The sequence below is a fragment of the Lichenostomus cassidix genome, chromosome 5 (genome assembly GCF_008360975.1).
Source record: "Lichenostomus cassidix isolate B80296 chromosome 5, HeHo_3.0, whole genome shotgun sequence".
NCBI lineage: Eukaryota > Metazoa > Chordata > Aves > Passeriformes > Meliphagidae > Lichenostomus > Lichenostomus cassidix.
The window spans coordinates 52,194,402-52,216,536 of record NC_139486.1 but is presented as its reverse complement, the minus strand read 5'-3'; the positions used below and the strand labels follow the sequence as shown (position 1 = coordinate 52,216,536).

Here is a 22,135-nt window from a genome sequence, read left to right as displayed (position 1 = left end):
TGAATGAATGAGACCTGCACTGCCTCTCAATTTCATCAACTTGACCAGAGACAGTCAGCAGTAGGTTGTCCTAAAGATACTCCCATGGTATCAAGAAGGTAAGAGGAAAGCAAAACAGAACATACTAAAATATAGAGAGACACTTAGGCCAAAGAAATCAAGGTTCAAGCATTATTCACGAACATACCTCTCTCTCTGTTAAATGTGGTTCAGTAGTAGCTGACAGGAGCAAAAGTAGCTGTGATCTGGATGTGGCTGCATTTTGAGAAGAAAAGAAAAAAAGGAGCAGATGGATGAAACAAAGTATTTAAGCAGCTTACTTTACAACAATACTAATTTTTTCACTTGATGAGCAAATACTGGATTAGTTATGAGTCCTGCCATGGCAGGTGGCACCTATAGTTTTGACGAGCATAGGAAATATATTTAACTATACCTGGAAAGTTTAGGTAAAATAAAGAAGTCAATCACTATGGCTGGGACATATTTAGAGACACCTTTGAAATATTATTACTACAGACGTTTAAAAAAATGTTATGCATGTAGGCTTAACACCATTAAAAAGTAGAATTATGTGATCAGAAATGTGCTGATTTTATACAAAGACGAAATATCTCAATGTTTATTATTATACTTAATTTCGTTGTAGAATGTATTTTATCATCCTTTATCCGATAGCAGGGTTATTCTACTTGTGCTTTTTAAGTCCTTTTCTCTTGATTACAGAATATAGAACCACACAGCAAGGTCTTTGCTACAGAAATACACAATGTTAGTGTAAGCTAAGCGGCTAAGGTTCTTTGGTAAAGCTCACTGAAGAGAAGGGGATATAAGGCAAGCAAGAGGTGTGATTTTAAATTCTTCAGTGACACACATAGTCCTAATACCTTTAATATTCCTGATCAGCTTCAGACAGACAAGACCTAAATAACATTCAGGAGAGTTACTGGTCCTGGTCATGCTGAATGCAGCTGCTCATGCAAAATGTACAGGATCAAAGATTCCTTTAATGAGGAAATCTCATACCTTTTCTAATGGGGCAATCTTGGAAGCTTTTCACCTACATCCATTTACATGACTTATCAATCTGTGCAGGCAAAGATCAGCAGTTAAGAAAGCACTACAGTACCATATTATTACCTTCACCTAACTTAGGCTGAGTGCTAAACAAATGTCTTTATTTTTGTCAGCAGCCTCATTTGTGTAGCCACAGTAGCAGAGTGGGCCATGAGGGTATCCTGTGATACTAAGCTTGGCCAGGCCAATGGAAGTCCTCTAATCACCACTCAGCCTTGCTTCCTAATTAGTTCTCTCTAAAGTTATACAAACAGGTTTTCTTGGTTAAGGAATTATTTACAAGAACCAGAAAACTTACCTGTAAAAAAATTAATGAAATAAACTGTATTTTCCTCTATGAGTACAAAATTAATTGAGAATGTTTTCAGTGGAAAACAGTCTCCAGCTAAGCAATGCAAGAGCTACCTCTACTCCACCACATAAAACTTTGTGCCAGGCACACTAATATAATCTCTGGGACGAATGGTTTGGTGCATATGGTCATCTCTCGGCTGTTAGAAATCAGGTAACATGCCTCAGGGTAACAAATACATCTCCCACAATACCCCTTCAAGCATTTTCAGAAATAAGGGGGAATGCAATGTCACTAGAAATAAAGAATGTGTTTGTAAGATTATATTTAACTGACGTTGTTTGTAAGATTATATTTAATGACCTATGAGCATTGTTTCCACTGCTTTTATCCAATTTGCTCACGTTCCTGGCAAAAATGCAATCTAAAATTTCTAACTTCTCTTCTCCACCCCCTGTACAGTACAGCACCCACTTTATCTGAAAAATTAGCTTATCATTAGATCTGTGGCAAATTCTCTCACAGATGGTGGCTCTTTATCTTTTCAATGCCTTAATTGGATCTTTATTTTGTGGTGATCAAGCTTAATAAAGGTCCATTTCACAAGACATCCTTCTAACAGTTATCACATTCTCTAGAAATTTTGTTATCAGTCTCAAATATTCTTTCAGGAATGTTTCTCTGAATATGCTAAATTTATATCCAAACACTTTCTAATGCAGTTTTGCATATTCTCAAAATAAAAAAAAAAAACTTTGCGGACTATTAACAGACTGCATTTGTTAATGATTTAACACATGGGAATGTCTATAGACAGCCTTTATCCCACAATTTTTATTGCCATGCTTTCCTTAATTTCTACTTTTCACACTATTTCTTCATCCAATGCTTATCTGCACATTTAAATTTCAAATTACTTTTTCTCTAAGCCTTTCCACTATTACAAGTTATCAGAAACCAGTGGCATATAGCACTGTTACGCAGCTGCAAATTAAATGCATCAAAATTTGCTCTGCCATGGCAGTGACTAACCATATTCTAAAATCAGCTTCTATGATTATTTTGTCCAGACTAAAACAGAAATATTAATTATATTGCTTAAGAGAAGTTCAATGCAAACCTCTATTCAAAATCAAATCAGAAGGCAAAGTTAAGATTTCCTGCATCTGGGAGATAATTTCCTGAATTGTGCAGTCATTGGTTAGAAAAAGAAATACTTAGGAATCACAGAATCACTTCTAGAATAGATAAGGTTGGAAGGAACCACTGTGGGGCATCTGGTCCAATCTCTCTGCTCAAGCAGGATGAAAACGAAAACCAACAGAATCTAGGAAGTTTCCATCACCCTATTTGGGAAATTTACTTCAAAACATTGCTGTTTTGTGGTAGTACATGTGCTTTTAACAAAAAGATTGCTGTTTTCTGCAAAAACGTAATCTCCTTTGTGTTCCCTAGGAGACCATGGCTTCCTTCTCCCAGTTTGCAATGAAGATAATAGGAAATCTTCCATAGCAATCTAGGGCTACAAACTATTCCTTCCAGAAGCCTCCCATATTATCACTTCCAAAGCTGTGTAACACACTAAATTCTAATAGGATTAACTTGGTATCAACTGTAACATGAACTAATGAGCATGTAATGAAGTAGCCCAAAGCCCCACTTATGCATAACTAGATAATAAGTTTCCCTTCCACTTGCTCATCACCCAAATATTTTGCCTCTTACAAAATTGTGGGATTTCACAGGCAAGCAGAAACTGAGGAGAGAGACCTAGAAATTAGTGAAATCTGAAAATTATATAAAAACTATATAAGCTGCTTATACTTCTTTGGAAATACTATTAATTGCCTATCTTAACCATTAGACACTTCTAGACCCTTGAAAATATAACGCTAATTCTCTTTCTCAGATGAGATTTATGCCAGAATCCTCAGAAAGGCTTCATTATTGTTCCATTTAACACTGTAATGCCTAATTTTAAGTGTCCTGCAATGTAATGGAAATCAGCCCTCAGAGACAGAGCAAATTACATTAGATGAACTGATATGGATGAGACATCCAGTTGCAGCACTCTTCTGGTAAATTTTAGTATATAACATTGTAATGGATAAATTTTACTTAAGGCATATGACTACAGAGTATTTAACAAGAGCCACGTTGACTTTAGTATTGGTTGAATTGAGTGCCATTTGGTAGTAGCCAAGAATTTTCACGTGCTTCATAAAGTATTATGTCAGGTTAGCACTGTCATTATATAGTCAAACTGCAGTAGAATTTAGAGGTCTCAATTAAGAAGGAATGAAAGGACAATGAAATAGCACTCGGGATTTTCAGTTAATACCATGCATTAAATACCATAGGGGGAAATTTAAGGCTGTTTGCTGGAGACACTTAAAAGGGCAATAAAGATTGGCACTGCATATGCCATATAGTCAGCAGTGCAAGCAAATAAGAGATGGTAAGGTGCGGTCTAGAAAGTTAAAGAAAATAATCCCACAGTACAAGAGAGGGAACAATGGAACATCAGCAGAACAAGATGAAAAATATTTTAAAAGATATACATGTTGCACGCTAGCATTTGTTGAGACTAGAAGGAAGATGACTGGAGTTGTCAAGACATGAAATGATAAGGGCCTGAGTGAGAGTTCTGGTCATGTGAATGGAAAACAAAGGCTGAATCAGACTGAGATTGAGCAGGAAGGAGTAAATGTACCATGCTAGAAACAGCAGAAAGAAAATGAAAAATCAAAAGGCAATGAAGTCTAGTGTGGGATAAGGTGTAGGATCATGTATATACTGCCCTGATATCGTGGCATTTAAGGTAACACCATTTTAGATTGAGTTCTCATTAGTCTGGCAGTGTCAGCTTCCTAACCAGATATCTTTGGCAAAGCCAGGCTGAAAAGACAAATGAGGTGCTGGAAGGAGGCTGTGCAGCTGGTGCTGCAGGCACAAGACTTATCTCCGTGAGTGTTTCCTAGGAAAGTCTTTGATGTCAAAGTTCTGGTAGAAATATACTCTTCATATTTGCCTTTTCTTTCTTTAAATCCTTCCTGTGTTGATGACAGAAGTACATCCTCCACTATGCTTGCAGTGCTATATTGCAATTTTCCTCTATACTGTTCCTGGTACAAGGTGCGTTAAATCTTTTTGATCAGTTTAAAAAAAGATGGTGAGGTTTTCCTTTCCTTCAGCAAATAATTTCATATTCCATACAACTAAAAAAAGCTCAATACTTTTATTTTAAAAATATAAATACTAATAGGAATCTATTAACCTGCACTTAATTTTCAAAAGTCTATTCTATCCTTTTTTCTGACTAGAAAGCTGTGTGCAGTTCAAAAGAGCACTTTAATTCTGGACCCACTCTTAAATGACTCAGTGTTGCCCCATCGATTACTATTTCATAAGAAGATGTTGAAAGTTGGAAGATTGAAAATCTTAATGTTAAAAAACACTCACTCCAAAGGCTGTATGATCATTAAAGACATCACCATTCTTCTGAAAGGAGAAATCTTTGGCATTTTTCATTAAATAAACCCCAAACATAAAATCAGTTCAGGATCATTTGTAAAATCTGACTGAGGCTGAACGAATTAGGATCAGTTTTTCACCTGATTCTCCTGCATTAAGAAATATGAAGGTACATCATGTTTTCTTTGCATCTTTACTGATGATGACTCCAAACTCAAGTTTCGAGATGACTTTCAGATATAATATCTTTACAGAAACTGTGCAAGGATTATATTGACTAATGTGACAATGTGCTGGTCTTTGAAAGATTGGTGGGATAAGTTTGGCAACCATTAAGCATATTGTTAATGAGAAATTAGAGGTTGTGAAATTTCAAAAGGGATGGTTAGCTCCAAACTGTTATTCATCATCTATACCAGCTGGACAGGCAGTGGTGAGATATATTTTTTAAGCAAAAAGCAGGCTACAGCACTTTGTGAGTCAAGAATATATGGAGCAGTTGCACAATTCAGTTATACAGTAAACAATCAAAAGAAAATAAAAATAGAAGAAAGTAATACATAAATCCATCCCAGCAGAAAATTATTAGCTCCCTAATTTTGTTATGCTTAAATGTTTTCTTCCTGAAATTAATAGCTTTATTAAGCTCTTACCGTATAAAAATATAATGCACAAAAGTGAAAGAAAAAAGGCATAACTTAAACAAGCCAGGATTATTTTACTCAAATATATCTAATAATATAAAAAAAAACCCCAAAAACCAAACAACTGAGTTTTGTTCATTGATCAAAATTTTGAACAAAAATAAAAGCAAAATTTCAACCTGCTAACCACTACTACAGTGGGAATTTAGAAGTCACAGCATAAAATGGAGCTACTGGCAGTAGCTGCCACCACTAAGACACTTTGGTATTTCACTAGCAGACTAAGCTATTTTTTTTCATTCTGAAACACAATAGAATTGACATCATGTTGAACACACAAAATCCCCAGCACTTTCATCGAATCACTGAGGGACAGGCTTCCAAGGACTGCAACATTTTCCAGTAGCCACCTCTTACTGACAGGAACAAGTGTGTAAAGTGAGAAGCAGGTCTGATACAATTCAGATACACTGTATGAGAACAGGCATTTAATTTAATCTGCAGACAATTACTGCTAAAGCTGCTTTGTGCGTTGGCTTTAATTCCTGGGCTGTGAAGTCATGAAATGGTGCTCAGCAGAGCAGAAAGGTGAACAGCATCCTGTTAAGTGAAAGCAAAGAGGCCATTTTACGGATGGCTCCATAAGCTGCCTAAAGCAGGGGCCTGTGTCCCGAACAAAGAGCACTGATTCCCAGCCACATTCCCTCCCAACCAACCCCAATCACCAGCTGGAAAGTAACTTCACACAAACAATGGTTAAGCCTCTGACTTGTGGCTTGAAGCAATTTCTTTGTCAGACTTTGTGTGAGGACATAATTAGTTGTTTGCCAGGGAATTTCTTGGCACGGCCCATAGCCTAACACTTTTAAAACCAGCATGGATTTCTACCCATTGGGAAAGGGGGTCCAAAATACTTTATTGTCAGAAGCCATTAAATTAAGGATATAATAATTGAAAAGAAAGTGTTGCTCGAAAGTATTAGGAACCCACTGGATATGTGCCATTTCTAGGATGCTCACAAGGGAATTCCACAGAAACAAAAAGAGGAAGCAGTAATGTTAGCTATTTATATGTACATAACACACCATTTATCAAGGTTGCTATAAGCCATAGATTTGCATAATGATGTGTGGCACTGAGCCATGCCTGGTACCTGGAAAACCTTGGTGACTTTCCTTAGCTTACAGAAACAGGAGAAGGAAAACTGGCCCCTCGACTGCAACCAGCATGTCTGGATCTGAAGCACATGCCAGGCAGATCTTTTTTGATTTCAGGCTTGTGCACGTATAGCGTGAGAACATGGCAAAACATACAGCAGAAATTTCAGGGACATTCCTGACTGAGGTTTTGGGCAGGGCAGAGGGGAGTCTTGGGGTTTTGCCACAGTGGATACTACTGCAGTCCCTGTGCTGGTCTCAGGGGCAGGATGGCAGGTCTGTGCTGCTGTCATTGCTGTCACTGCTCACCTGCTGAGACAAACCTCCCAGAAAAGTCACCTAAAAACCCACCAGTGCTTGGGAAATAAGACCACACCAGAAACTCCAGACTAGCAGCAGTCTTCAGAATAATGTATTTAGTAATCACACCTGTAAACTACTGTCAAACCGTGCACAGGAGTTCTGCTAAGTAAATGGGACACAGAATCATAGAAATACAGAATGGACTGGGTTTGAAGGGACCTTTGAGATATATTTAAGACATATAGATAATAATTATGGTAAAACCTAAATCATTTTATTGTTATTCATTTTTCTAAATTTCAGGAAAAAAAAAGAGCTGGGATAATACCCTTTTAGTGAAATGTTTTAAAATAATTCCATATAACTATTTTTCAGTAAGTATTACTAATCAGCATTGTGTGTGCCAATATTCAAGATCTGCATCTGGCAGCAAAGTAAGATGTAAAGGCTGACTACAAAACTCCTGATTTCACAAACACAATGAAGAAGCTGCTGTCTACATTTCCCAAGATAAAATATTAAAAAAATGCTCATGCAAACATAGAGCCTTCAGCATAACAAATTTTCATATAAAATGCTTAAATTCACAAAGTATTAAAACCAATTTAATACTTCCCTCCAATCACTACACTAAGAAAGAAATGAACATTCCCAAAGAGCTTAAAAAATCACATTATTCTGATTATCACAGATACAATCTTTCAAGATCAAATATAAAAATTACAATGTAAATAATACCTGACTTCTAAAATAAAAATCATCAAAAACCAGAAGCAAGGTCATTAATTTTTAAACCATATTTGAATAATTAATACCAGAGACAAGGAAACATCTTCAGCAGTTTGGAGTCCAGCATCCATTAAATACACAATCCATACTTCCAGCAATGATTACATTTGGCTTTTATTAAAGCGGATAATACTTGGTATAAAAATTCAGCTGAATAAAATCCAGATGAAAACTTAATTATAAAAAAATAATTAAATTATTTAGCTTTATAAAAACATCAAACTCAGAAAAGCTCTTTACTGTTTATAGGATAAATGATTCATATACTATGTAATGTACATACTACATAATTGAGTTTCAGTTTTTATTTCATTTGTAGCCTTTAAAAATATGCTTAAATATTACAGTAAATAACAACTGTAGGATTCCTAGGGGCTCACCTAAATAACCAAAAGATATTGCATAACTATTTCTAAGGTTTGACTGTCCCCAGTCAGATGACAGCACAATTTGATTCTATACTTTTACTAAATTTGAGTGCCTGTACGTTCAAAGATAAAGAATTGACTCAATGAAGTTACCCTAAAATACAGAGAACAACTTGAAGGCAGTTATGTGGAACTGTTAATTCTTCATCTACTGGTAGGTGGCATTTTCAGAATGAATTGTGTGACTTAGGAGCAATTAATGAGGTAAGTTAGACTTGAAAGGTAGAAACTTTCTATACAATTTCATGCAATTCCACAGTACTATTTCATATAGCTTAGATGGGAAGTTAAATTCTAACCTGCTGTCACTGTGTAAAATATAAAGATCACATTTTATTTCAGTTTATCAGTCTGAAAATGGATTCTACCATCAAGACAGGGAACAAGTTTCTAAGTGCTGCCATTTTTTTCCCAGTAAAGACTGTGTACAATTATTCAGCAGTGGAGAAATTAATATACAATGCTCCACTACCAATTCCAGACAGATTTCAGCATTCCTACTCAGCGTTAGAGAACGAAAGTAACATCCCAGTATTCAGGTGGACAGAGGCCAAAATAAGACATGCTGCTAGTAAACAGCTAACATAAATACTAATCACTGAAAAAACTAGATTAAAACCAAAAAGATTTAGCATCTGTCTGTTGCTTACAAAAGGAACAACAGTTCATGGCTTTTAAAAATTGAAATCAACATTTCATTTAGAAGGACTTACATACAGTTCTAAATTGAGCACATTAACCTGATTGCTAAGCTGTAAGTTACTTTTCCAGCAGAGCAGAAACTGATAGATCTGCCCAGAAATGGACCAACATTGCTAAGCAGGGGATCATAAACACACAAACAATGAGAGAGAGGAAGTCAACAAGACTGAAGAAAGTGGAAACAAAGGCTAACGAAGGAGGAAATAGAATGAACTACCTTCCTCTACCACTGCACACCAACAGAATTCTCCATCACAGGCTTCACCTCCTCCATGCAAATTAACCTGGGAACTCCAAAAACCTCTTGGAATTTTTTTTTGGTAGCTGGTAAAGGATTGCCAATTGGGCTCAATCATTTTCTTTTGTTTCATAACAAACATCACAGTATCAGCGTCCTCACAAAATCTTTGTGTTTTCACTGTAACACATAAAACCAGAGCTGTCCTAAACCAGCAAACCTCTAAGCAGCTTACCCCTCAAAAATGGATGCCATGAATACTGTCTCAAACGGGAAACAATGCCAGCTTGGGAATCAGAACATCTGATTTCAACTGGAGAGATGGTGTGGCTGAGTATAAATTGTGAAATGTGACCTTTCAGTAGGTAGAATTACAGATAGTCATGAACACATGATGACAGAAGGTGCAGCACCCAAGGGTTTTCAAGCTCATTTAAACTCTTCGAAGGTTTTTATCCTTGCAACACTTAACAAGTTGGGAGCTGAACAGGGCATCTTGCCTTTTAAAATGAAAGGCTAAGGACTGTCCACAAAACTAAGAAAAAAATAATTTCCCACTTCATGTCAAAAATGTAACACTTCAAGAAGCAACACATCAAGTTACATATAATCCACAGCTTCAGAAATTCAACTCAAGTAAATCTCAGCCAAAAAAAAAAAAAGGAGCTCTTAGAGGAACATTTTCTATTAGCTACAGAGTAAAACAAATATTTTCTAGAACTCCAGGGAAACAAATTATTGCTTTTAAAGTAGCAGAAATATGTAGGTAGAATTCTGATCTTTCTTAAACATGCTAGAATTTCATAAACAGGGAGATGCAAACATATTGATCTCTAGCAGCAGGACATCTATTTGTTTTCAAGATACATGAATAAAGAGTCCTATTACAGAAACACTCATATCTTCCCAAAGAAGAAAATAATTGACTTTTTCATGTGACAAAGGACTAGCCCAGCTACTGTCTATTGTCCACTTTTTGAATCAGCTCTTGAGAGTCATTGATGGAAATTTGGGAAGAAAAATCCACTCTAAGTATAACTTGTATTAGGTTTGAAGCAGCATACAATGGGATCACTGTATTTGAGAATAGATCCTGCAATTTCCACTCAGTCAAGAAACATTTCCAGGCGATTTTGAAGAAGTGACTGAAAATTGGCCTGGGAATTGAGAGTGACTTGTAATGAAGTTTTTACCTTGGTGGAGAGACCAATGAGTTTTACAATACATTGTAGTACAAATCTTGAGAATTGTGAAAGAAACAGGGTCTCAGCAAGCTAATTTCTCTAAACTTTATTAGGTGATATGGCAATTTACCTGACAAACAAGGAGAATATGAGAAGAAATGCTTGAGGCATTTCATAAGGTTGTAAAATTCCAAGCAGGTAATATAAAATATTCAAGATTACAGGTGAAAGTAAATCAAATAAATCAACCATAATTCTTCATGGCATCAAATATTATTCATTCATTAACCATTTATATTAGAAGAACATTTTGAATTAGAAGTCATGAACAAAAAGATTTACATGGGGATATCTTTCCTTTTATGCTACTAAAATTATGGTCAGACTGAAGGAGACTAAAAAGCCAAGAGAAATTTGAATCCTACGGGTTTTTTACTAAGAAAAGTGAAGCAGTATGTCGAAGATAAGGCTCTAAAAAAATTTATCAGACTCAATTCTCAAAATAATATTTTCAGGGAATTACAGCCTTGGCTTCATCTGTTGATCTAAATCATCCAGCAAGCTCATACTGACAAGTAAAGCTTGTGTTTATTTGCATTTCAAACAGCTAAAAATTAGCTCAAGATGCTATATTTATCTGGATCCCTACATACAGATTTTAGTACAGGGCTATTTTGGCCTTCAGAATACAACTCCCCATTGAAAATGTTAAACAGGAAGTTGGAAGTTTTGTCAGATGAAATTGCCAAAGAACAGAGTTAATATTAGAAGCACTTTTAAACTTTAGCTTGATGCTTTTGTTAAAGTGATTTAAGTGAAAATGAATGTGGGCATAGGAATAGTCAGGTTTGGGTTGCCAAGTTCTCATGCTGAGAACCAGGGGAGGATGTCCTTTCAAAATGTTTGGCTTGCAGATGCAGAAACACAAATTGCATCAGTTTACACTCAGTGCTGGTTTTCAAGATTTGTCTCCCACATAATAACACTGCTAGAATGAGCAGCTGGATCCTGAGATATGGTTCTACAGGAAAATGGGAATTCTGTGCCTGCAGTATATGAAAGATCTGGATTGTTTCACATCAGACAGGTGCTGGGTTTGTGTCTCATGGCCACAGATGCTCTGCAAGGTGTTGGAATAAAAGTACTACACAACTTTATGAGTTTATAACATGAATTTCAACAGCAGAGGTCACATAACTCATAAAAAGTCAATTTCTATTAGAAGGATTTAATTCACAATGCTAGCAATATTTTTATATGTGGGAATTATGGCACCCATATAACTCCAAATTATTAGATAGTATCTAGTAAAACAGCAAGGCAGTCAGAATTGCTCATAACATATGTTGGACATAACACCGGTCCAATAAACCCAGATGACAGGATCTGAACTGACAACACTTTGGGGACAGAGATTCTGGGAGACCAAACTATCTTCCAGCTTGATGAAGAGACAGCTGTTGGGATGAGACAGCCCCCATAAGATCTGCAAAGTGCATCTCAGATCAAAGATTGCTTTCCTAATCCACAATTTTAAACAAAAGGCAATCCTCTCTTAATTTAGACAGAGGTCAATATTGATTATAGTTCCTAAAACAGCACTTCTGCAATAATATTAGTGTTTTCTGCCTCAAAAGATTGTTTTGCTTTTACTGTTTAACATGTTTAACTGTTTTATTTAAACATCCTCCAAATCCTTCTGCCTTCTTACCTCCAGACTACGATGACACCATTTTAGCCATTTCCTTTTGATGATATATTGATCCAACTATATTTTACAGACCTCAAGAACTTGCTTAAGCACACTCCTACCATTTTTAAATAAACAAAAAGGCTTAAACCACATACTTGTAGATTAATTGTATAAGAAAGTTTATTACAGCTACCTACCATTAACATGAACAATTTTTATTGCAGCATAAATACTAAAATTCTTTGATTATATGTTTCTCTCGCATTCCCAGTGGAAAAAAAAACAACCAAACTACCCTTTGCTAGAAAGACCCTACAATAACAAACCAAAAACTGCACCAAAACAAACAGATGCAAACCACTGGGGAAGAAGCCTGACTTTTGTTCTGAAAAACTGCCACTTTGTCAACAGCCCAGTTTACCCAAAGTACATTGATTGATTTAAATCACCCTGAGTGAGTGGCCTTTAAATCAGGTTCTCTAGAGAAAATAAAAATAACTGTTGCATTCCATTCCATTAAGGTTTTCAAGAGAAACACAGATTTTAATCTGTTGTACAGCTAACGTGGCTAATATTTTACAATATATATTAAAATAGGGACTTTGGTTTAAAACCTTTTACTCTGAACCAGAGGAAGGAAAAAAAAACCCTAACAAAATAATTGAGAAGCAAGAATATAGTTAAGGGGGGGAAAAAAAAAAGAAAGAAAAATAAAGTAGATTCACAGTAGCCTTCAATAGTGAAAATGATAACTCTGTATCAAGTGGACACTGAACACTCCAGTTCAATGCTGGAGCTCCCCTCACAGTGCTACTAAAACCCAGAAATCTTTTCCTTCAGAAGCATTCCTTGGTAGCAAAACAGCAATGAAATGTATTAGAAAATATATGAATTCTGAATATCTGAGGAATTGATGTTCAGTGACTATTAAACGACAATTACCAGCAAATCTTTTCACAGATTAGTTTTCCACTTTTCGTTTAACCACAGCACAGATCCTGTGTGTTTATACCTGTGTAGCTCTGCCCTCTCCTGGTGCAACCAATGTTTGCAGGAGACACTGCAAACACCCAGAACAAATAAATTATTTTTTCTCTTAATCTGACCTAAGTTTCTTTGTGTAACCACAATAAATACTTAGATAAAAGAGAGTTTTGAGAGACAACCACATGCTCAGATATCTGAGTTGTATCTCCTGATTAGGTGAGTTAAAAATCTGAAGTTTCATTTAATTTGATACTTTCTTTTGTCCCGGCACCATGATATTGCCTTCCCATGTTCTTTTCTTGAACACACTTGTACACACTTGACAAACTCTAGACTTGCTACTCAAAAGTGCAAACAAATAAATATAAAAATGTTCCTCATGATTTAGAAACCTTAAAAACATCTGATAAAATCCTCCCTTGTGGCTTCTGTTATAATCTTTCCAACTTCACCACCAGAACCAGAGTGCATGGAAAAGGAAGAAGTGAACAACTCGTTTTGAACAATTGTGTCCTAGGAAGCTCAGAATTTGCTTTAGCAAACAAGGTGAAACTCTTGGATAAGCACTGCTAAGATGCAACCTGCTTTTTGTGTTTTTAGGAAATTCATGCAGATTGAACAATGATTATTGAAACTTGTAAAAATATTGCAGAATAACAAGAAAACTCTTATTTTTAAATTTTTTTCTACAAGAAAAAAATTCGTTATTTTCTGCTTCTGCTCCCCTAAAAGCAACACTACAAAGGGATCATCCTTGGGCCCTGGCCTCTCACAGAGGTCAGAGAGATGCAGCTGAATTTAGAACCTTAATAAGATTGTATGATGAAATAAACATGTAAACCCCAAAATTTGCTTTAAAAGCAATAATAGTTGGACAAGCGCAGACAGGTTAGAACAAAATAATATTCTTGTGGGCACCAAAGAACAAATTTCTTCCAATTTGTAATGCAGGCATTCTAGTAAAAGGCTTATAAACAACAAAACGGCTCTTCACAGAGGGACTTAGCCCAAAGCATTGATAGAATCAAAGTCTGAAGAACCCAGGAAAAGATCAGCTCTCGTGTCCCACCCCTAACAGGACTATCTTTATTTTTCTATAAAATAGGCTTTGTCCTATCCTTGCCAGAACTATACTAGCATAGTCTATGAAGGAAAATGTTTTTAGAAAATTATTTTTGTCATATAGAGAGGTCAATGACCTTTTCCAGGCAAATTGCAAAACTACTGCTCTGTGAGAAAAATGTATATTTATACATATAGATTCACAAGCTTCTCACAAGTTCTACTGAAGTCAAGAATAGTTTTAGAAGCACTGATCTAACAATATGTGAAAAAACACTAGACTATTTTAACCAAATATTAGGATATTCCAGTTTCCTGATAGTAGATTTATAACAAGTTCATTTCCCATTGAAATTCCAAAGGGGTAATTTTCTTACTCTGGTGACAGAAGAATTGGTCTGACACATAATTTGAATTTATCATGCCAATTTACAGTATTCCAGAATGATTCCCCACTAATTATGCATCTACCAAATATTTTCTTTTTCTAACTTTGTTACCTTGGCAATTACTGCCTGGAACATTCTGAGCATCCTGCACTGCTGTTCTCACAGATGCACTCAGTTTGAACCAAACTGCTCTGTTTCAATAAAAACACAGTCACAGACAAAGTGAGAGAACATTCTCATCTCCTTGTAACTGCGCTGCTAGGAGAAAATTTTGTGATGAAGGGAGCTTAAAACATGTAACTCTTAGTTGAAAAAGGCCCAAACATTCCTTGGGAGCAAGCAAGCTCATACATTTACAGTTCTAAGAACTTTAAACCTGGCACAGAGAAAATCCTGAGATGTAAGAGATGCCATTTCTTGGCACCTGATTCACCTGGTGGATCTGAAACAGGCTGTTAAAAAGTCTCATCAGCAAACCCTGTTCTTGGTGCTGTTATGCTGCCTTTCTAGATGCTTGGTGGCACTTGTGGCATCCTGCCCCAACCTAGTCAGGCAGGTTCAGATCCTCAAATCCTGCTCCCTGGGCTCACAACTGGCCTGACTGTCAGATTGCACTCATGATCTTGGTGTTTGCTCTGCATAACTGTTGTTTCACATGTGTATGAAATGGTCACTGGCACCAAAACATCCCAGACATGTACACATTGTCTGACCATCTAACACCTGCAAGAGTTAAGGACCAATGGGGAGTAACCAGCTCAATTACCTCTCCAGAGGTTTTTTGTTCCATTTCTCAGTAATTGTTCCTATGTGGACTAGGACCATGTTTCTGCTTGAAAGTGTTTAGATACTTACTGTATAATAAAACATTTAGCATCTCTCACTCATTATGTCTGAATGTAACCAGTGTGCCCGTGCACTCCACTGGGATTCTGGACCTTCATTAATATTCATAATTCACTTTGAGAATAAAGACTGTTGTGTTTTACTACTGTCTGTCTTCCAAGTGAATAGATAGAATATGATAGGTGCTTTTTGGTCCATTTCCCCTCATTAACATACTTCTTTCCCCCATGGCTGTACTATTTAAATAACTTGTTATTTTACAGTGCTGCGTTCCACTTTACCATAAAATCAGCTCATGGCTCTACTGGCTTGGAGATTTAGCATTTGTAGTAGCTCCAGCTAAAAAGAAAACTGCCAAAAAGAAAGGAAAAGGAGGCATTTTCTCCTCTTCAATTAGGAAACTTCTAGTGCTTTTGCTGTATGCATTGAAGCAATAACACTGTACAAGAGGTAACAGCCTCATTCTCTTTCCCCGGCAGCTTTGTTTCACCCTTTGAGCACAGACTCTGTCTGCAGTTCTAGTCAATCTATCACTGTAAAATCTTTTCAGTAGACAAGATATTCTCTTCCTATTAGAGACTTTTCTCCAGCTTTCTTTTATCGCTCCCTCTCACTTCTCTGCCCTCAGTAACTCACTACCTGTTCCGTCCAGGGAAGATCCAGAAACCTCTCTTTTATTCCGAGCTTTCATCACAGGATACTGTAACAAATCACAGCTACCTAAGCCTATTCTACAGAAAAAACCTGCTACTGCTTCAGTCTGAGAAAACCTCTCAGAAAAAACACTGTCTCCTTCCAGTGGCCTTCTCCTATTAAGGGTCTCTAACATCTCTTATCCACTCATTAAAGGTACAACTCTTGGCACTCTTAATTTAGTGGGAAGAATCTAGGTTTTGACAAGAGATGAGATCTGAAAGTCAGACAGGACTTTCTGCCAGTCTTTTGTTAGAAAAAAATACAGCAATTTGAGATCTGAAATTCTGATGTGGATGTGTCTACATCTGTGCTCTTCAGCAAGTTAATTGCTTTTTACCTCCATTTGTTCTCTCTTCGACAATAAGCAGTAGTACATAGTAATTGTTAGTGGTCATTGCTGATTATTTAATTACAGAATAGCTCTGAACCTGCATTGTTTCTTCTAAACCCACTGCCTTCAAAATCTATTGGAAATCCCAATCAGAATTAAAAGGGAAAGAAAACAGGATCCTTCAGGTTTCCAGGTAAAAACTAATCTTTACAAAAAGTGTGACATAGTCATGATTGTGATAAGACTTCAACACTTTTTGAGTGAATGAAAATTAAAAATTTTTAATGAAATGTTTTAAACAATCTTTTCATATCTATAGCGTAATTTGTTCATTTGATGCTTCTTATAACAAAAAGAGAGACATAATCACTCTGCATTTGGGGGTTAACAGAACCCTTGTGACTACTTGTAACCATGGAAATATGAAGAGCTACTCAGAGCCCAACATCAAACTAACAGAGGTGCTGGGAGACAGAAAATAGATATATGACGAATTTGCTACATATGAAAGCCCATTGAATCTGTACCAACTGCATTAACAACATAAAAAACAAAGTCACAAAGCCTTTTAATTGCATAAAAGCATACGGCATTTACTATGGTCTCTTGCAGAAAATAAAAGGAAATGCCTTTAAAGGTTTGTTTTTAAAGCACTGAGTGCATCTGAACTAGTTTAAAAGCAGAGACAAATAGGAGGTAAAAATGGTTACTATGTGAATAGGAAGAGTAACAATATGCATGAAATGACTAAAAAAGGCCCTTTTGAAGTAGAAGGGTTTTCAAGGACTAGGATTGTGGTTATGCAACCAATGGCCAGTGACATCTGGGTCTGCACCAAGGACCATCACGAATGTTTCCTCATCCTCCCCTGGTAGCCTCAAATTTAACAGAAATACCTAAGACAAGCAAACACTCATCTGATGATTTATTGGCCTATCTGCCTTATAATAACAATGCACGTGCATATTTAACTGCCTTCTCTGTGACTGCCCAAGCTAGAAAACACACAACTCCAATCCTTAAATACAGTCATCCTCAAGTAGAGACACCTTTGGATGGAAAAAAAAGGAAAACACATGCATTCCTTGCTGCAATAAGCAAGACATGACCAACAACAGAAGAAAAGTCTTTCCAATAATACATCTCAACAAATTACATCTACCTGGAAAATAAAATAATGAACATAATAGAAAAAAACCCTACAACATATGTGCACACTATGTACATTACACAGGTGCAGGATGACTCAAATGTGCTAGCATAATCAAACAGATGCTCTCTCACTCTTGTAGCATTGGCATCATCAGACTCACTGCTCAGACCTCACTGTGTGACCACCTTCTTTTCTTTAGCCCACTGACAAACACAGAATCAGAACTGTCTTCCAGGACTATTTGTTGGTCAAGAGTGAGACCTTCTGGGTCTATGTTAGTTGAGCAAAATACACATTTACTGTCTCTCACAGGCATGATTTGCTGGTTCATCATACCACCATTTATCTTCACCATTTACCCTTATTGTTTTTCAAGGTCTCAATTAAATTTTAAGCTTAGGATCAGCTTAATGCCATGAAAAATGAAGATACCATCTAGACAACATTTTTTCGCTATTTGTCATCTTATTTGTACTTTCAGTTTCAGAGCTACCTTGTATATCTTTGCAGATATGCTGAGTTAGGGTACATTCATTACATGAACCCACAGATTATTACAAAATCCAAATGGATTCCATAGGGTTACATGAGGTATACAGAATGTATTTCTCGTGTTCAAAGAGAATCTTGGCTACCCTTCATATTTCCAGTAAGTGTGTGATTTCTTTTTTTAGTCATATTTGGGAATTCAATACTCATGACAAATACCAAATGCAATAGGTAGAAATGTTTGAATACAGGCCAAGTAATAGAAGTCTGGGGTTTTTATTAGTGGCAAAATCTTAATATTGGCCAATTAATGTAATTATTGATTAACTTACTTTATTATTTGTGGCATTTTGGCCTTTTACCCTCTGAACCTCAAGCTAGCACCTAAAATCACAAAAAAGAAGATAACATAAAAAAAAGAATTAGGTGTACCACAACAGAGCACCAGCAGAAAGAACCATGATTTTCATTTGTGTCTTGTATTTCAGTGGAGAATCTCAAGACATTTTAAAAATATTAAAAGCAATGCTTTGAAACTGTATGCTGTTTTATGCCATCAACATAATTAAGTATGACATGGCATAAGGATTATGGAAGCAAACCTAAGGAAATTCAAAATAATTGGTTACCCCAAGCTGCTACTTCCACCTTGGAGTTTGAATTAATTAAAAGTTCAAGTGTAAAACAGCAGTAGAAAACCACATACCTAAAATGATTACCCTCCTAAGAAGGCAGGAAAGACTTTTGGCATAGATTTTCTTTCCATAGAAGGAAAAGAGTCGTAGGGATCACACCAAGGTGACACAGAGGCAGGATAAGCTTGGCTGGGCTCTGTGGCTGAGGAGCCTGCAGCAGGAGTATGTGAGGAAGCACCGAATTTTGTTTTATTTTGTTGGGTGTTACAAGTTTGCCTGTCATTAAGTTGTTAAGACTCCCCTTTAATCTCATGCATCCCTTCTTCATCTCTATTTCCAACCTTGGTTCATAGGACATCTGGAGATGACACAAACCTTTAACATAGACAACTTCCTGGTCGCACATCCAAGGAAGCAAAGAAATGGACAGGGAAATAAACTCAGTAAATAAATACACAAAGTATCTTAAATTTCATTAGCATTATGTGAAAATCATTGAAGTAATATTGGACAAGAAGTGCAACTGCTCACTGGTATTTTTTAATTAAAAAATTGGATGGTTTTGGTCATCAGAATGTGTTGATTAACATATGCTAGAGAAATCTGTAGCACTCAGAGCAAGCCATAACCATCTGCTTAGACTGTACCACCTGCACTGCCCCAGGCTCATGGGGCAGCCTCATGGCCCCTTATTTATCTGGCAACAATGAATGTTTTAGTCATGCTCCCTCCACTCCCTCTGATCCCATGGTTAAGCTGCTGTATCACACTTTCAAGAAACACCAGCAGAACTTATTAAAGAACAGTATGACTATGGTCAGGACTAGTCCTTCTATGCCCCTCTTTCCTTGTCTGCAGATACATGTTCATAGGAGAGTGGAGAGATCTGTGTCATGGCTAAGATAAACAGTGTAATAGGTCACTTTGATAATCATCTTTTTGCTCATCACTCTGAGAATTACTCAGGTTTTGTGGTTATTTTTTCAGAAGTAAAAAGAAGCAACTGCTCACAAAGAACAGAATAATAATTGATGTAAGTCAAAATCATTGTATTAAGGCCCTAATTTTCATGTTGGTGGTCGCATACGGAAATATAAACATCAGATTTACATCAAAGAAGTACAATATACAATTATAGTTAAAATTTATGCCACTCCCAGTGACATGTACACAATAACCAGATTCATGAAGTCATCATTACATGATTACCAGATTCATGAAGTCATAAAGTGGGTATGGACAGGGTGGGGCCTGTATCACATGTGGGAGGTAGCTTTGTAGCTTTGCTTCAAGTTCAAACTGTTTGGGCAACTGCAGGAGAGTGGTGGATGCAATTCCAGCATCAAAATGGAGCTGAAGGACTGTGCGAGTCACATGGTGCAGAACATCCTGCCTACCACTCGTGGAGAACAAGTGGAGGTTAAATTCCCTTTGTTTTCCTTGTTTTCCTTTTAAATCCCTCTCTTACAACCCAAGAGACTGTAGCAGCAGTCTGGGTGAGAATGCATTTAGTATGACATTGGTGCTCCAGATTTCAACAAGCAAGGCCAGATAAACATGCAAAACACAATGGATGCCAGGAAGTAAAATGTGTAAAAAAGTAGCTTTCTACCTTTCCTAGGCAAGTTCTGCTGCTGAGAAAAGAGTTAAATTACCCTTACAGCACCTGAACTCATCAGTGGGACATCCTGACACCTCCCAGCTTCACATTCCCCGAAGCACAGCTCCTGAGTGTGCAAGCTGGGCAACTACATCAGGACTCAAGGACTGTGGGGCCAAGGGAGGGTTAAAAAGATGTGGGAGATAAGGTAAAACATTGCAAGGGAGTTCCACTGCAGACTGTGTTCAAGGTCCAATGCCTGCCATCCCTCAACAGTGCCTTATTTTGTCTTTTCTCCTCACCAATCTTTTTCCCAAGCATCTCCAGGAACAGGGAACTATTTTGTAATTTGTTTAGAGCTGACTGGGATTTAAAATCCACAAAGATGGAAAAGACATTTCTTTTTGCATGAACAGATAGATGAAGTCCTAGGACTTTATGGCAAGATGCAAACTACTTGATAATTGCTAGATTTTGGAATTAGGTTGCAACTTGGCATCCATTTCATCCTTCCACAATGTAAATATTTCCAAGTCAATCTAAATCATGCATGTAACTCATCTTCATATATAATTATTAGTACACACCATCTTTTCTGTTATTTGTGCTAGTTGCTGGAATTTATCCCCAACATATGTTACTATGGATTCCTTTTCATTGCCTTTTGCAGTCACTGAAGTGGCACATCCATTTTAGGACATATGCTGTATACATATTTTTTGATCACATCACCACAAAATATCACTTTAATGCTGTTGGTACACTGACCATTTTTTAAAGTGAAATGGATAGAAAATGTCCATGGGGAAAGACAAGACACTGAGATGGAATATGAGTGACTGAGCACAAATATGAGAATAGGCTATACAGGATTATATTAAGTACTCTTTAGACTGTAAAGATGTCAGCTAACGTAAAACTCTAATGTACCAGCTGCTGTCCAAATAGATCACAAAATGAAAGTCCTCATGCTGAGCAGGGCTTAAAATAGAGCAGCTGATGAGTAAGACACTCTCTCTTATATAAACTTCACATTTCATGCACTAAGACATTTCATTGTCAGATATTCGTGGGGTTGCTATTTTCCATGAAAAATCTGCAGCAGAACAAAAGCATCAAATTGTTTCACTTCTCAGGCTCTAAGATTGTTATTTTCATGCCACACAGAAACTCCCTTCTAGTCTGCTTTGTGATTCATGTGTTTGGCTGAATAACTTTCCTGGAACTCAGAACAAGAGGGAAACCTTCCCTAAGTACTTCCTGTCTTTCTACATGTACTAATAACAAGACAGAGTCCTCCCACCTTTCCCATTTACAACACTCCAGGCACACCTACTGGTTGATATAACTCTCAGAATTAATCTGCTTTTGCTCTGGTTTTTTAAATAGCAGCTTTTTCTCTAGCAACAAAACTGGGTTTTGTCTAACATTAGCATGTAGCAAAGCAATATTAATAGACTGCTTAATTAATAGACAACAGAGAAGTCGTAGCTTAGCATAAAACATGAAGGATGCATTGCTCTTTCCCTTTTTCCTGTCTACAGCCACTCATAGCTTTGAAAGCACCTTAATCTTAAAACCCTGGACACAGAAAGATGTCATTTTGAGAGGAAGTACAACCTATGTCATCTGTTTAACCTTGTGAACTTGCAGGCCTCACTCCAGAGGCCCAATGGAACAACTATGAAACTAATGCTGAATTTTGACTATATAAGAATGAAGTAAAAACTCCAGAATAAAGTCTAGTATACTTACAAGATGAAACACCAAAAAATAAAGTCATTGTCCCACTGTCATATTACAGCCTGACAGTCTGGAAATCCATCCATCAACCATGGATTGTTAAGCTCCTACTGCAGTTATCAGCACTAACTGAAAAGAGAATCAAGCTCCTAACTTTAATAGATTCCAAAGCTGCTTTTTCAAATATGTCCTGAGTATCATGATTTTCTTGTATTTGGAAAAC

General features: G+C 36.7%; 1 long non-coding RNA gene across 1 annotated transcript in view; it reads right to left on the bottom strand.

Moving 5' to 3' along the window:
* The window catches only part of LOC146436648 (uncharacterized), a 42,449-nt gene extending 42,192 nt beyond the window's left edge, over positions 1-257 (bottom strand). The window contains exon 1 of the long non-coding RNA XR_014852740.1: positions 188-257. This is a non-coding gene — a long non-coding RNA (uncharacterized LOC146436648). The remainder of the gene's footprint in view (positions 1-187) is intronic.
* Positions 258-22,135: the final 21,878 nt, after the last annotated feature.